The sequence below is a fragment of the Felis catus genome, chromosome B2 (assembly GCF_018350175.1).
Source record: "Felis catus isolate Fca126 chromosome B2, F.catus_Fca126_mat1.0, whole genome shotgun sequence".
Classification (NCBI taxonomy): domain Eukaryota; kingdom Metazoa; phylum Chordata; class Mammalia; order Carnivora; family Felidae; genus Felis; species Felis catus.
In genome coordinates this window covers 2,794,829-2,808,576 of record NC_058372.1, presented here as the reverse complement: position 1 = coordinate 2,808,576, position 13,748 = coordinate 2,794,829, and the positions used below count along the sequence as shown (strand labels likewise).

Below are 13,748 nucleotides of genomic sequence, written 5' to 3'. Positions count from 1 at the left end.
TATATATATATATATATATATATATATATATACACACACCATATACATATATACACCACATATATATGTACCATATATGGTGTATATATATATATATATATATTTATAAACTATATAAACTAGTTTAAGGGATGAATTGGTAGCTATTAATTATGTATTAGATGAAAGACTAGTATCTGTGAAGGATTGTACAGGCTTATACACCGTGGGAGGGCAACTTGGAGCCCATCACGGAATTCTACCTGCCTCGAGGAACAACAGGAGAGGTTGGGGCTGCGTGGAAGTTGCCGGCATCACTGATGATAGGGAGGAAGTTAATACAGTCAAGTGCCTGACACAACGGGTTCAGATCTTCCTGGTGGCAGAGAGGGGTTTGGGATGGTAATTTTAGATGAGTTGACTCTCTGGTGGGGAGATGTGACATAAGAGAACTTGTGCAGTGACAGAACCTGGACGTCGGTGTCATTGGGCGCCAGTCTGCACGACATCACTAACCGACCACTGAGAGACTGCTGTGTTTTCTCTTTAGCAGATTTCAGTTGGGGTAAAATCTTTGCCATCTGGAATCTCATTTCAGAAAAAAATAAATCTTCCACTTCCACCCGTCCTCTCTCTACCTCATTCACGGGAAAGAAAAAAGATGACAGAAACCACCTTTGGTAGGGAGGAGTCTTGCCTCTCCATGGAACGTTAGTCTTTCTCAAACCGACTTATTTCTGACCGTGAAGACACAGGAAGTTCCTTCCTTCTGCCGGGGATGGCCAGGAGCAAACGTGAAACTCAAGGTTCACACTTGAAATTCAAGGCCGCTCATGAAAATGATGCACTGAGCTGCCCCAGGATCAGAGAACATTCAAATGTGGAATCTCGATGTTTGATCTCAAAACATAGAAGCAATTTAGCCATCAGGACAAATTTTATCTGATGTTAAATCTGATTTCGGGGTTTCTGTTAAGGACTGCTACAAAAGAAGTGTGTGAGTTTCTTCTTAGGGGAAAGATGACTAATCTATACCGAGGCAAAGAGACTTCTTAATTCAGCAGGCATTTACATGAGATAAGGGTTATTGTCTCCATTTAACAAAGGAAGAAATCAAGGCTCAGAGAGGCCATGGGAAAGCCAGAATCAGAACACTGGTTGTTGAGTTCCAAGGTTCATGGTCTTTCCAATCATCTGGTCCTATGCATTTTAGAGAACAGAATTTAGTAGTCCGGCATTTCAACGGATGGGGAGAATATGGACATTCAGTAATATGGTGTTGAGATTACTGGTAATCCTCTGGAAATAAGGTAGAGTTAGATCTGTATCTCTCATATTAAAACACGGAAAAATCAGATGCCTCAGAGATCTAGATACAAAAAAGAAATCATGAACATTGTAGAAGAAATGGCGTTCCTCTGTCACTCTCGCTCTTGTAGCAGGAAAAGGCACATCCAAGTCAGACATTGAACCGGAAGGCTGATCACTGTGGGGGCGCACGGTCCAAAGTGTCCGCCTCCAAAATCCCTGCCAAGTTCCAAGGCAAATAAACCTGTGACATACCGACAGAAGGCCCGACGGACTCCTGTTTCCCCCAAGAGGAAGACCTGACAGGGAAGGAGAGGAATGAGTACAGGATATAAGAAGTTCACAGGAGAGGAGACCCAGGGGGTTCATCCACTTGAAAAGATGCCCAACAACACTGACCGGAAGGCAAGCTAACACCCCCCTGCGGGAGCGTCTTTCCATGTGCAGACACCCACCTTCCGCTGGCGCGGGGTCAGCCGTGTTTGGGAGCCAGCCGCAGGGGGTGAGGGGCACCTGGCGGGTGGTCGTCCGGCGGGGCCCCAGGCCTCCGTCCCCCTTGGAACGGAAAGGCCCGCAGGAGGAGCAGCTCCTTAGGAAGACTGTGGACTGGGGGCGGCGCGTGGGGGGCGAGGGGGGAGGAGGGCCTCACGCTGGCCCTCTGAGGGGGTCCGAGCAAAAATCGGTTGGTTCGGTTCACGCAGGTGCTTCTGCTTGAGGACAGCGTAGGGGGGACAAGAAAAGCAGGCGTGGGGTCAGGCCGCGTTCGCCGCCCCAGGGGGGCCGGGGGGCCTCCAGCCTTCAGAAACTCGCCCTACCGGGAGTGGGGTTCGAACCCACGCGGGCACCTGCCCATTGGATCTTAAGTCCAACGCCTTAACCACTCGGCCATCCCGGTGGCTGGGCTTTCGCCCCCGGCAACTGTTTTTTGTTGCAAGCACGGTATTCGCGCCGCGCAGGAAGGAAGCCCCGGGTTTCTGATTTTGGGGGTTGCATCGGACGTGAGGCGGGTCGTCGCAGAGGAAGCAGCCCGCCGCCTGCTTTCGGGGAGCGCCCACGCCCCCCCCCCCCCAGCTTACTGCCTGTGCCTCAGAGAAGTAGCTCTTTCTGTGTACTACGAAGAGAAAAACGAACGGGGGAGGGACGGAAAGAGCCCCGCCCTCCCCCTGCCCCGGTGCACCTGCTCCCTCCGCTCCCCGCCGCCGTGATCCGGACTCGCTGGAGAGGCCGCGGTTTTCCTGAGCTCGTGCCCCCTTCCCCCCCCCCCCCCCCCCCCCCCCCCCCCCCCCCGTCCCAGACCTCCCGTCCCCCTCCCTCTCCCGTCCCCCTCCCCCCTCCCCCCTCCCCAACTCGGGTCTGGGCAGCGGGGCTGGGGCCCAAGGGACGTGAGGTTAAACGAGCTCGCCCTGGCGGTAGATTTGGAAATCCCTAGCGGACACAGTTCACATGCGTGACTCCGATTTTAACCGCAAGGGGCTGTAACTGCCAGCCCAGTGTGTCCCCGAAGGAGCGGAGGGTGGGACCCCGCACCTCCGGTATAGGGTGGGCCCCAAGAATGCCAACCCCACCGGGCACACTAGGGTGACCACCGCCCTCCGTCTGCGGACCACACTCCGTCAAGGGCGCTACAAGTCGTCGTCGCGATTGTATGCATCCGATGGGACATTTGGGGTCTCCTGAGCTGAAATGAGATCTGGAGGGCGCTACCCAACACCTAGCGTGTGACACGGCCCTCAGGGAACCGAAGGGAGGCACCACAGTGTGAGGGGGTCATGTCTGCCCTACCGGACAAGCAGAGATGACTCTTCCAGAATCTCCGTTGATGGACCCAACCCTCGTTTTGAATGTGCAGACTGACCGGATCCACATTCAGATCTTTCTCTCTGGCTGATAAATTCACCCACAAGGAGTGGCCCCCTCAAGTCCTCCGGTTGGCCGGCTCTGGGTTCTGTCTCCGGCCAGATCAAGGTTCAACTCCTAGAAAGGAGACAGGGCCCAAGGGTCCTGCACTTAACAAGCCCAGAAGGAAACCCAGACGTCTCAGCGCTGGGGTGAGAACTGGGCTGAGGCTGGGGTTGGACAGGACTGCTGGTTCCACAAAAACACAGATCAGAGGTAGCATCCTACAGGATGGACAGACACAAAGGTTCCCAGAACATTCCATTACTGTTGTTCTGAACACGGGCTACACAGTAGAATCAGCTAGTAAGTTTAGTTCCCAAATGTGAAAGTAAAAAATAAAGCTACCAGAAGTCTATGAGGAGAAGAACTTTAAACCACTTCAAGAGCACGGTCGATAAAGACATAAGACTCTAGCATTTGCTTCCATTACAATGGAGAATGTGTAAAATAAAGGACATGAGAGAAATATAAATAGATAAATGGGATGACGGGGGAGTGTACTTAAGTTGTCCCAAAGTAGCAAGGGCCAGATAGATAGACGATACCGCAGCAAAAAGCCACGAACGGCAGCAAGGTCAGAAGGAAGTGGGCAAGTAGGGCGACAGGGACGCAGGCTTCCGCCTCCCCCCGTGAGGGATGCGTGCCTGTAGGAGCTGCGTTTCGCTCATGGGCAACAAGGAGGCCGGACAGGAATTGTGACATTTGCTGTCAGTGCAGGGCCCCCATCCCTGGCAGCGGGGGGGGGGGGGGGGGGGGGGGGGGGCCGGAAGAGGTGAGTCTCACAAAGGTCTTAGCTTAGGGCCTAGAGGCAGCTTCTAGCCCCAGCGCGGCGGAGGGCGAGGGCGGAGGGCGATTCAGAGCCAGGCGGGGTCCCCGCGTTGGGAGCACAAACAGCGCTTCAAGGAGGCCAAAGGGGATACAGGATACAGGGGGCGCAGGACACCGGAGAGGAGAAAGCCGCGCACGAAGAGGGCTCCCGGGCTGGCTGAGGGGCCCTCCTGTGCCTTCAGGGCGGGATATTGATTCACGCTCAAGGGGAGGTTAAAACTCCAGGAGGCTGGGAAAGGAGCCACTGGAAAAGAGCAAGCTGCTTACAAAGCCCTGAAAATGGTTCCACCAGCTCTCCTGAGGAGACATCCTAACTTATGGGGCATCAGGTGGGGTCCGTACCAAGGCATAACCTTAGGTTTGGATCCCCCCGCCCCAAAATATACGGGTAAGCCACAGGAGGCACAAATGGATCCCGAGGAAAATGTTACTTGAACCTGGAGGAAAAGGGATTCGTCGTGAAGCAGTAGGGGATTTAGAAACGCCAGGGCCTGCAGTGTCATGGAATGGAAGCCAGTCCGACGGACCAGTTTAGCTGAGAGGTTTCCAGGCGGAACTGCGAAGGTGCTGCTCAGGTTTCAGTGGAGGGGAGGACTGTCAGACACAAAGGAGCCACAACTCAGAGGGCTTGAAGGACAAGCCGTTCGTCATCCCCAGCGGCTCCACGATGAAAAGCGATGCCGAAGTTAAGAAAGAAATGACTTTCAGGCAAGAGTTAAATCCAGAGCACTGTCAGAAAACGTGGCCTCAAGATGAAGCCACAGGCGTGGTTGTAAACTCTTTCGTTGGCACTCCAAAGGGAGTTAAGGCGGTATCTCAGCAGAAAAACCTCTGAGCCTCTTAAGGACTTGCCCCGCCCGTCCCATCCACAAAAGCACAACTCTTGGGGGTGTGATGCCACGGCAGCTCAGTTGGAAGCCAAGGCAAACAAGGGCTTGTTTGCAGGAGGTCTGCGAATGTCGCTTTTTTTTAATACAGAGGTTGGCCAACTTTTTCTTCAACGGGCCAGTGGACCATACAGTCAGCGTCTGTCGAAGCTACTCAAATCTGCTGTCATAAGCAGGAAAGTGGCCGCAGATGATGTGAAAAGAATACGTGTGGCCGTGTTCCAATAAAACTTGGCAAGAACAGGTAGCTGGCCAGATTTGTCCTATGGGTCACGGTTTGCCAACTCCCACTATACAAGAATAAACTCCACCAACGTTCACGAGATCGCAGGTCTTTAAAGAGCAGGGTGGTTGAACGCAGCTTGAACTAAAGGGACAGAGGACCTGGAAAAACGAAAAGAAAAAGGAAATGAAGAGGGGGGCCGGAACCTCCCAGACTACAGGCAGGAGGTCGGCTAAGGCGACTCTTCAGCTGCAAGTAGGAGAAATTCCCGCCAGTGGGATGGCTGATCCCGAGGGCGCGGCCAAGGGTCCGGGAGACCGATTCCCAGACAGCAGCGCTGAGTCCTGATCAGGAAGCGTCATGTGCCCACCGGAGCCTAGGATCGCCGTGGACCCGTGTGCCTCCTGTTTTGTTCCTTTTGCACGCGAGTGTGCACACAGCGTGCCCCGTGCCTCCTGTGCCCGTCTGCTGGGAGGCAGGGAGCTCCCAAGGTGCATAGGTGTTCGAGTTAAGGACAATCCTACTCGAGGATTCCTCCCCGAGGAAGGAGGTTTCCCTGGTGTCGATGACCCCCTCCTGGGCTCCACGTAGATTAAGGTGTGACATTTCATAAAACAATATGCGTCAGGGAGGGATGGGACATCAGGCTCCGTGGCTTAGTTGGTTAAAGCGCCTGTCTAGTAAACAGGAGATCCTGGGTTCGAATCCCAGCGGGGCCTTCCTCTTTGAGGTTTTACAAAGCGACATTGTCCAAGGCAAATACAGGCAATGGATAAAAAATAAGCAAGACAAATCAGAACTTGGGTTTTATACCTGATGGAAGCCTCAGATGTCGAGTCTACCTGTCTGAGGCGTTTTGTAGAAGACTGAGAAAATTATTCACCGTGAATTGGCAAAGCTATGCTGTGAACTAGACGCGAGCCCTAATTTTCTAATTTTAAACCTCTATAGCTACGCTCCACATTTCCCAAAGAAGCTCGCAGTCTCAGCATTTTGCTTTTAAAGCAATCCACAAAGAAGGCAAGAAAAAGAGACAAACCGTGCATGTTGTGCAAACCGAGTGCCACGATAACCACCCCTCCTTCTCCCGTGATTGTGGATTCTAGGACGCCACAGAATATTTTGAAAAGTCCAGTAACGTGATGGAATCTTGGAAGAGTAAGAAGAATGGCGATGGAACCAACCAAAACAGAAAACAAGAAGTCTAACAGGCGACTGGAGGCAGCTGGGACTGGAAGTACTTAGATCAAAATAAAACGCTGGGAAAAAAATAATCAAATCCTAGAATAGAATTTTAATGTTTTAGCCGATCTTTTCCTTTTGATGTGCGAGGATGCCTCTTAAGGCGGTCCAGGCTGCAAAGGCACCCCCTCCCCCACACAACATTCGTCGTCAAGCAGGGGGTGGCACTGTTCTCAGCTGCTTGCTCCTCCCCCGAAGGACCAGAGAGGTGGCACGACCGCTCCTTTTGTGAGCTTTCGGGAGGACGCGTGACAGGATTTGTGGGCCCAGCGTGAAATGAAAACGCAGGGCTTTCTGTTGAAAAGTTATTGAGAATTTCAGACCAGGAGTGGTAGAACATTAAGTCGGGCGTGTGGTTTGCCAGCCGTGACGCTGGCCCTCTTTGGGAGTCTGGTTTTTTTGCCCAAAGACTGGATTTTAAAGGACTCCTGAAAGTGGAATGCAGTCCAAGGTGACGGTCAATGAGACCCAGTGCTTTTAGAAGCCCCGGGAGCTGGAGGGTACTGACTGGAGAACGTGGCACTCGAGAAAACCGTCGCGCTGTAAGAACTGTGAAAACAAACTCGGTGAGAGGGCCTTCTCTCCACCTGACGTATTTTTCTGGCTTATGTTCTTTTCCCAAACAACTCCTCCTTCCAGGTCCCCGTCAGTGTCCCCTGGCCTGGTGACCGGGCGCACAAAACAGACACCCTGTCTCGGGGTGTCCCCATGACTCTCTAACTCGGGAGAGGAAGGGACGGAGCTGTGCACAGGAGACCATAGATAAAGCGAATAGAAGGCTGGGTCAGAAGGGTGACAGGTGTCTATGTGACACACGGCATTGGCTTGTTGGAAGAGAAAAGGGTTTCCTCGGCCGTGCGTGTGTTTCTGCCTGGTTTCGAACCAGGGACCTTTCACGCGTGAGGCGAATGTGATAACCGCTACACCACAGAAACCCCTGCATGTGGGCCAGGCTGGTGGCACTCACCTAGGTTTCCTGCGTTCATCAGTGTTGGTTCCTAAAAGCCCGGGGTCTTCTCTCTACTCAGGTTTGCGGAGTCAGTGTCCACAACCGCATTTTAAACTTGATCCAAAACAAGCACCACGCTGAGGTTAGGAGGTATCCCATTCCCAGACATTTTTAAGTGTTTAAATTCTATGAGCCTTATGCTAAAACCATGACCACCATCAGAATGATCTCGTTCTTCCCCACCCTCCACATGCTCCCGGGCGTGGCTCTCAATCTATTCCCTGCCCAGCTTGAAATTCAAAACTTCACTCCCTTTCACACAATTCCACACACATTAACCGTTTTCTTTTCTAATATACGCATTTATTATTTTTCAATAGACTTGTTAAAGAGCAGTTTAGGGTTCACAGCGAAACTGAGTAGAAGGTAGAGACGTTGACGGAGCGCTCCTATCACGAAAGGGAGTTGGATTTTGTCAAAGGCTTTTTCTGCAGCTACCGATCTGATCACGCGCGTTTTCTCTCTTAGCCTGTTGGTGTGATGGATTACATTAAGTTTTTTGGATCTGGAACCAGCCTTACACACCTGGAATAAATCCCACTGGGTCATGGTGTATAATTCTTTTGATACGTTGTTAGATTCAATTTGCTAGTATTTTGCTGAGGATTCTTGCATCTGTGTTCATAAAGATGACAGTCTGTGTTTCCTTTCCGGCCATGTCTTTGATCTTGATGTTGGGATGATGCTCGCCCCACTAAGTTTGGAAGCGTTTCCTCTGCTTCTGTCTTTTGAAAGAGGTTGTAGAGAATCGGTATTATTTCTTCCTTAGATCTTTGGCAGAATTCACTGTGAACTTCCCTGGGCCTGAAATTTCTGTTTTGGAATGGTATTTCTTATTGATTCAATTTCTTTAACACGTGGAGGCCTATTGAGGGTCATTGTTTCTTCTTGTGTGAATTTTGGCCAATTCTGTCTTCACAACTTCAATCGGTCCATTCCGTCTAGGTTATCTGAATTGTGGGTATAAAGCTTGTGCATAACATCCCTTTATTGTCCTTGGGATCTATCGTTTTGTCCTTTCTTTCATTTCTGCTATCACGAATCTGTGTCCCTTCCCTTGTTTTCCTTAGTCTAGTGAGAGGCTGATCGATTTTTACTGATTTTATTGATCTTTTCAAAGCACCAGCTTTTAGTTTCATTGATTTCCTGTCTTTAATTTCTGTTTAATTTTTATTATTCTTTTCTGCTTGCTTTGGATAATTAGGTCTTCTTTTTCTACTCTCCTAGGATGGAAGCTCAGATGATTTACTTCCGATCTTTTTTTTTTGCAAATAATATGCATCCGATGCTCTAAATTTCTCTAAGCACTTCTTTTACTGTATGAAACAGTGTGTTTTCATGTCATTTAGTTCAAGATGTTTTTCATTTTTCCCGAGACATTTTCTCTGCCCCATGTGTCATTGAGAAGTGTGTTGTTTAGTCTCTGGGTTTTGGGGGGATTTTCTAGCTATCTTTCTGCTATCGATTGCTAGTTCAATTCTGTTGGCGCCCGAGAGCAGACGTTGTCTGACTTCAATGCTTTCAGATGTGGTAAGGTGTGTTGTATGGCCCAGAATGTGGTCCCGTGTGACCTTGAGAAGAGCGAGTGTTCTGCTGTTGTCGGGTAAGCTGTCTGTAGATGTAGATGATATCCATTTGCTTGATGGCGTTGTTCAGCTCGGCTGTGTCCTCACTGATCTCCTGCCTGCTGGACCATTTCCGACAGGAAGTCTCCAAACATGATCATGGATTCACCTGTTCCTCTTTGCAATTCTCTTACATTCTGTCCCAGGTGGTTTGATGATCTGTGAGGCATGTTCACACTAAGCATTGACCCCTTTTGTCGAGGGAGAATCGAACCCCTTGTCATTCTATGAAGCTCCTTTCTATGTCTGGTGGTGTCCTTGCTCTGAAGTCGGCTCCGTCTGACTTTAACACGTTACTCCTGCTCCCTTTGTTCCGACGTCGGCTGGTGTGTCTGTGTCCATTCACTTACCTTCAGTCGCTATGTGTCTTTATGTTGCAAGTGGGTTTCTTGTAGACAACATATAGTTTAGTCTTGTCTCTTGGTCCACTCTGACAACCTCTGTCTTTTAATTGGTGCATTTAGACCATTGATATTTGGGCCGATTCCTGGTATAGTGGGATTAATATTTTGCACAGCCGTTACTACTTTCTGTTTGGTGCCTTTGTTTTTTGTTCCTGTGTTTGTCTTCCACTCTTTTTCTGTCTTTTGTGGCTTTAATTGAGCACTTCACATTATTATATTATATTATTTTATTTTCTCTCCTTTCTTAGCATATCAGTTATACTTCTTTTGTTACTTTTTTTTTTACTGGTCACCCTAGACTTTGCAATATATATTTACAACTAACCCAAGCCCACTTTCAAATAACACTGTGTCAGGGGCGCCCGGCGGGCTCAGTCGGTTAAGCGTCCGACTTCGGCTCAGGTCGTGATCTCATGGTTTGTGGGTTCGGGTCCCATGTCGGGCTCTGTGCTGACAGCTCAGAGCCTGGAGCCTGCTTGGGATTCTGTGTCTTCCTCCCTCTCTGCCCCTCCCACGTTCTGTCTCTTTCTCTCAAAACAAAGCAAAACAAAACACTGTGTCACTTTACAGGAAGTGTGAGTACCTTATAACAGCAAAATAATCCTAATTCTTCCCTCCTGTTCCTTGTATCCTTGTTGTCATTTGTTTCACACATACATAAGCAAATATATGTATATACACACAGAGATATACAACATACATAATCTAGTATGTTGTGGGTATTATTATGTTGAACACCCTGTTATCAGTCAGGTCAATTTAGAGTAAGAAATATGAAAGTTTTCATTTTACCTTCATGTATTTCTTCTCTGATGGTCTTTCTCACATAGATCCGAGTTTCTGATCTGTATCATTCCTTTCTTCTGAAGAATTTCTCTTAACGTTTCTTGCTAGATGGGTCGCTGGCCACGAATGCTCTCAGTATTTTCTCTGGGGAAATCTTTATATCTTCTCCACTCTTTAGGGATGACTCCCCAGGGTGCAGAATTCTAGAGAAATGTGTTTATCTCTAGCACGAAATATTTCACTCCGCTCTTTTTGCTTGCACATTTCCTGAGGGGGAAGCGGCTGTGATCCTTAGCTTTGCTCCTCTGTAGGTAATTTCTTCCCCCTGTAGCGGCTCTCGGGATTTTTTTTCTCTATCTCTGTGTTTCTGTAGTTTGAATACGTTGCCTCTGTGTGTAGACTTGTTGGCATTTATCCCGGTCGGTGCTCCCTGACTATCGTGGGTGACGCTGCTGTGAACACCGATGCACAGAGAAGGCCTTCCTCTGCCCACCGAGATTTTCGTGAAGCCTGGCAGCACATTTGAAATCAGGACTGGACAACCCACCGTTTCCTACTTCCTGAGGGCGGCTGCTGGGATTGCGAAGGGGGCCGGCAGACAGCCTCCGGTCAGAAGAGCGGACAGCTTTCCAGAAGGAGCGAACCTAGAAACGGGCAGGTGCCAGGAGGCGACCCCGGTCCTCACACTCCGGGGACTCGAGGGGACCCGCTGGAAGAGCCGTGGCAAAGGGGAGGGAGGAGGTGACGCCAATCTGATGACTATTTCCCCCACTTTAAAGGAAGTAATTTTCCATGTATGACAGTCTCAAGGGATCAAGTCTAAATCAACATCCTTTGTCATCCCCACAACCCCCCTCCGGCCGCCAAAAGTACGTTTCTAAACGTTTGGTGGCATTTCCCCCCTGAAACCATCTGGGGTGGCTTTTCTTTGTTGTGATGGTTTGGATTCCTGCTTCAGTATCTCAGCAGTTACGGGTCTGTTCACATGTTTGTTGCTTCATGTTTTCTATTTGGCCGATTGGATGTTTCTAGACATCCGTCCACTTAATCTAGCTTTACCCAGTATGCTTTTTCGGAGTACTCTCTTGCAATTGCTTTTATTTCTATAAAATCTGTAATAACGTCCCCACTTTCACTTCTCATTTTCATCGTTTGCGTCTCCTCTCTTTGTTTTCCTTAGTCAATGTAGCTAAACACTGGTCGGTTTTGTTGAAACTTTCAAAGAACCGACTTTCTGTTTCATCTATACATTTGATTCTGTTGCCAGCCTCTCTTCCTGCTGGCCCGCCTTATCTGAGTGCCTGCCGTACGGATTTACAAATTGCTTAGCAGTCCCCGTAATTGGCATAAGCCAAGTCCTTCCATAAACCTTCACCCCCGCACCCCCCCCCCCCCGCCCGCCCTGCCACCCCTCCCAAAACGAATCCTCTTTTGTGTCTTTTTTCTTTTGGTCAACGGGTCTGCGAAGTTCATTCATGGAAGTTGTAGATTATTCATTCTACGTTCTGCGTTATGTATTTTTTCATGTGAACATGTCCACGTGCCTGCAGATGGGCACTTGGGAAGTTTCCAGTCTTGACTACCATGAACAGATGGCTGGGCGTGCTGGTGATTCTACCGGCTGGATTTACATCCCAGCATCCGCTAGGCAAGTATCGACCATCAGGACATGGTATCGTTGATTACAAGGAATGAAAAGTCTGAGATCTAGGACAGGACACAATGAACGAAAGATCTCTTGAATTGAAAACGTTTCCAGGCCTGGATACCTTCTTCTAGTCTGACCACTTCACACACGTGGTGTTCTGGAATGTGGTGGTGAGCACCTTCCCTCGACATTTGAAAGGTTCCCTGGCTTGGAAAATAAGGTCTTCGTTCCTAATCCTAAATTTTGCTTCCTAGCGTCTCCATTTGGCCAGATAGAATGAATCACTGTTTATCTTCAAACAGAGGAAGCTTCTTGCTCCTCGCGGACTCCCTAAGCCACGTTGCTGTCACCCCGCGCCCCCATCCCAGCCACCTGCCCCAGTGGCTCTGAGTCTCCGGGTTGTTAGGGGGCCCCTGCGGTGCCAGCCCCCGGAAGCAGCCTCAGCAAGGATGCCGCCTGCGACACCCTGATGAGGTGCTGGCCCAGACAGTCGTGTTCATCCTTTAACAGGTCTCCTTATCAGAAACAGTCTGAGCCCAACGAAAAGCGCCCACGTTTGGCTCTGACCACGGGTCTTACTCAGATGCTGAGTCCCCAGGGGCTGTCCCAGAGCCTCACAACGGCGGGGGGGGGGGGGGGCCCGCACCCAGTGAGCCTTCCGACTTCGGTCACTCGGGAGGCCATCCCCCTTCGGGGACAGCTCGTCCCCTCCTGCCGATCTGATGGTCTTAGCCTCACCCGAGCTGGGCGCTCCTTTGGAACAGGTGTCCCGTTCGTTTCCCTTAAGGGCCCCGGGAGGGACACCGCGTGTGACTGACGCACTCCCTTCCGGAGTCCCCTGTGTCTCAGCGGAATGGTGTGCTGCCTCTGCGGGATCGGAGCCGGGAGCAGCCAGGGGTGCAGAGAGCTGGGGCCGGGAGCCCAAGGCGCGCAGACCTGAGGGCTCAGTTGGGTGCCGGCTCCCCGCGGGGCTCCCGGCTTCCCACGAAGGCGAGGACGCGCGTTGGCCGTGTGGAAACATCTCGAGTGGAGGAGACGCAGGTACCCGGGGGCCTTCCTGGGGTTCCCGCCAGGACGCGGCTGAGGGACGGAGAGCCTCAGGGGCCGGGTCGGAGGCCTCTGCTGGACAAACCCTGCTGAGAACCGGAGCCTTCTTCCCCCCTTCCCCTCAACACGCCTGTGAAGGTTAATTGTTTGTGTCGGCGTGACTGGGCTCAGGGCTGCAGACAGGCTGCGAAACCATGATGGCCGGGTGTCCGGACTCCTCGGGAAGCCCCGTCACCCCAGACGGGCCCAAGGGGGTGGCGCCACGACAGGAGCCCCGGAGCAAGCGAGGAAGGGAAGGCGCCAAACCTCCCGCCCCAAGTCACGAATATCCCGTCCTCTAGTGAACGGCTGCTCCCAAGACAGAAACCTGAGAGCCTGGGAGGAAGAGCTGGCCACACTCTGGCTCGCTCGGCGGGTGGGTGTGTGCGGCCTATGCCCTCTCTCTCCCTCCCATGCGTCACCACCTGCCGTGCTGAGTTGTGTGTCTGACCTTGAGTCCTTTCTCGTGATGAGGCCAAGAGCGTTCAGTGACACCTTTGGGACGGAAGGGGTCAGGGCCCCGGGCCCCGGGCCTCCCCAGTTCACCCGGCACCAAATGCACAAGGAGGGTCAGAACTGGATTGAACCTCGGGACACGTAGCGGGTCGGTGTCCGGAGAGCTGGGGAACTGGCGGTGTGTGTGTGTGGGGGGGGGAGGTGCAGCACATTTGTTGTCAGAAGTAGACAACAATCGCGGGGAGAAACCACTCCAAGCTGTTGCGGAGCCCAGGGCCCAGGACCTGGAGAGGCCAGGAGAGGCCTGGCCGCCATGGGGGAGCCTTCATGTCCACAGTAGACAGCGTTTGCTGGGAGGTACGGAGCGG

General features: G+C 51.2%; 1 long non-coding RNA gene and 3 other non-coding genes across 8 annotated transcripts in view; 1 reads left to right on the top strand and 3 right to left on the bottom strand.

The window, feature by feature from the left end:
• Window positions 1–13,748, bottom strand: part of LOC109500260 — a 44,565-nt gene that overhangs the window by 9,102 nt on the left and 21,715 nt on the right. The gene's annotated exons all lie outside the window — the stretch shown is intronic.
• TRNAL-UAA lies at window positions 2,100–2,182 on the bottom strand. The gene has a single exon. It is a non-coding gene; the product is annotated as a tRNA-Leu (tRNA).
• On the top strand, window positions 5,770–5,843 carry TRNAT-AGU. Its single transcript has one exon. It is a non-coding gene; the product is annotated as a tRNA-Thr (tRNA).
• TRNAV-CAC lies at window positions 7,229–7,301 on the bottom strand. Its single transcript has one exon. It is a non-coding gene; the product is annotated as a tRNA-Val (tRNA).